Genomic DNA, 3,416 nt, shown 5'->3' with positions numbered 1-3,416 from the left:
ACAGAGGTGTTATGTTTTTCTTTAATAGTACAAAGGCAGTCTCACTGTGTTAGTCATTAAATCTATCTGTTTTTTAAAAAGCCTAAACCAAACAGACTTCTAGCCATATGTTTGTTTGTTTCCAATTAAATATCTGACCAACTTCAACCATGCACACATTTTATTTTATTGTAGTATCAGACTGCTACTGTGATCTAATACATTTATAAAGGGCTAGGTGTATCATGGTAATGGTTTTAAAATGACTCCAGTTTAACATAAGCAAATAGACTGTATTGTCATGTTTCAAAAATAATCAAACCTAGAGCTGGGCAGAAGGCATATGGGGAGAGATCTCTGGATGATTTGAAGGTGGATTTTCTCTCCTACTTAAAAAATATAGCAATAACAAAATTGCTTCCCTTCAGTTTTATTACTGAAATAAAGAAATAAAATATAAAAACTCTTTACACACGAAACATGATTATAATGCTTGGTAATTTCTGATCTGCTGCATTTCATTATTAAAATTGCAATGTCTCTGACAGATCTAAGTATTCATCTGAGGGATATCTGATCATTGTGATGTGCTTTTACCTGGATGGTTATTCTGCACTACAGTCTTCTAATTCTCTCTCCCACTGAAGATGCACATTTGATGGGAGAAGAATCAGGACAGCCATTCAGAAATGTATCTACCATCACTACTTCATGGCTAAGTCATTATTTATATCATGGCATCAGTGTACCTGGCTCTGTACGAAAATAAAACTAAAAACATGCATCCCTGTTGAAAGTTTACAATCTAATCAAAAGATACCATGGAAGAAGGAAGGGACTAATAAATACACAAGAAACTCAGATATACTTGGTATGAATGAATGAATTCATAAAGATAAAATGAAATGAGTTGCAAAGCTTTTTGAAAATAACAAGTGAGAATTAAAAACAATCATTGAAGGATCGGTTCATCAATATTTGGGAGGATGATTCCAAGACTATGATGTAGCTTTGTAAAAATGGTAGTCAACTTTGAACAAGCCAGCATAGTGTAGTGGTTTGAGTGTTGGACTAGGACATTGAAAGACCAGGGTTTGAATCCCCGATGGGCCATGGAAACCCACTGGCTGACCTTGGACAAGTCACATTCTCTTAGTGTCAGAGAGAGGCAAGGGCAACCCTTTTTGAACAAATTCTGCCAAGAATATCCTGTGATATTCCTTAGGGTCAGCAAAACTCAGAAATAATGGCACACAACAGCAAAGGTGACTAAGATTAATTAATGGAACAGAAATAAAAAATAATCACAACAATCAAGATGAGAAATAACTGAAGCATAACGTCCTTGCTAAAAAAAACAAAAACAGAAAAGAGCTGAATATGTTAAAGAAAAATGCAACATGACATAGCTACAAATGTCATTGTGAGGGATCATGTATAAAAAGTAAAGAAAAAAGCAACAACTGAAGATCATGTGCTTCTTTCACAGGATAACACTAATAACAGTAATAAACAATACATATTGGGAAGAAGGTTTCGGAAAAAATAAGCAATTCCTTCTTTGCTATATTGCTCAGACAACAACAAAGCATTCAGATTTAAATCAATGAGAGGCCATTTTACATCATGAGAAAATTCTGAGGTGAAAAGGAACAAGTACTAGCATGTTGCAGTGGTTTGAGCATTGGATTACAACCCTGAGGATCAGGGTTTGATTCTCCACTGGGCCATGTACACATTCTCAGTTCCTGAAAACCCCATGATAAGATCACCTTAGGGTCTCCTCAGTCAAAAATGACTTGAGAACACAAAACAACAGTCAGCAGCATGAAAAATCACATAGAATTAACCAAAAGGAATGGGTGAAAATGTAAATGTTATTCTTGTGTTATATTTTGTTTATGACAGTAATGAATTGTTATTTGAAATGATCATAGTCAGGCTACAAAGCCTCAGTTTGTGGTGCATGATGCACCTTTCTTCTGCAGTTGTATGCCCTATTATACAGCAGGAACAAATAAATATTTTTGCTATATTTACAATATATCATGACATTTCTAGATTACCAGCTTTAGGGGTTTATAGTTAAAAGCCCCCTTTCTTTGCTATCTAAGCCATGCCAGCAGCTTTGAATTAGGAAGTGAGATAACTTAAAGGAATGCTGACTGGTGAAAAGGATTCCAGGAAACTGACTGCTTTTCCCTCTCCTTACAGTTTGAATAATGAGGAAACAGCTGTCTTCCACGTAGCTGGCAACTTACGTCAATAAAATATATTGTCAATAAGTGGATATAATGGACATTTGGGATGTCCCCCTTTCTATTATTGAGAAAATCTTATTGGCTTTGTTTCTATCATACCAGGGACGTATGAGTTCCATGACATGGCATAGTGGTTTGAGTGCTGGAGTATGACTCTGGAGTACAGGGTTCAAATGCCCCCTGGCCACAGAAACCCACTGAGTGACCTTGGACAAGTCTTATACTTTCAGACTCAGAAGATGGCAATGGCAAACCCCTTTTAATGAAAACCCCATGATAGGCTTGCCTTAAGATCACCATAAGTCAGAAACAACAAAGGGGAAATACATAAATGGAATCAGTTGCGAAACAATTTCATGATCCAAGTCTAGACCTGCATTTCTATGGAAGCTAAGAGATTTATATCCTTATGACTGCCAGAACTTTTGGCATGAACCAGGAATGGAAAACTCTGGCCTTCCAGTTGTTGGGCTATAAGCCCTATGAGCCCTAGCCAACATAGCCAGTGGTAAAGAATAGTGGCAGTTGTGGTCCAACATCTGTAGGCCCACATATTTCCTAAATCTGACAACAGCAAAAATTATGAACATCAGTATGTGTTCAGTATGTGGACTACTATGTTTAGTACTGCTCTGAAAGTCTCGAAGAACAATACATGAAAGTGGCTAAATCTGCTCAAGTTCCTGGTAATTTTGTTGGCTTTCAAAATGCTATTGGAAGCATGGAGACTACTTTAAATCCTTTTTATAAAAATTAGAGCAAAAGCTTAATACCTGATCTATGCAAATACTTAAAAACACACTTCATTCACGTTATATCTAATGTTGTTTGGGAAATACTGAAGCTGATTGCCTTATGTTTCTTAATGCTATGTTTTGCAAGCCAAAAGTGAGTGCCACAAGTCCTGATATCTGTCAACTAGTAGATGTGATACCAGTGTGATGTAGTGGTTTGAACATAGGACGGTCACTTTGAAGATCGGGATTCAAATCCCTGCTCTGCTACTGGGTGACTCGCTCAGCATTAGAGGGAGGCTATGGCAAACCACCTGAACAAATCTTGCCAAGAAAACCCCATGATAGATTTGCCTTGGGGTGGCTATAAGTTGGAAATGGCTTGAAGGCACACAATAATAACAATAAAGATGTGGTGATAGCTACACCATATTTTAGATGC

This window comes from Sceloporus occidentalis, unplaced genomic scaffold, assembly GCF_023333645.1.
Source record: "Sceloporus occidentalis isolate IW3139 unplaced genomic scaffold, rSceOcc1.0.p SCAF_2, whole genome shotgun sequence".
Classification (NCBI taxonomy): Eukaryota; Metazoa; Chordata; class Lepidosauria; order Squamata; family Phrynosomatidae; genus Sceloporus; species Sceloporus occidentalis.
The sequence above is the reverse complement of the archived record's forward strand: the minus strand, read 5'-3'. Positions refer to the sequence as shown.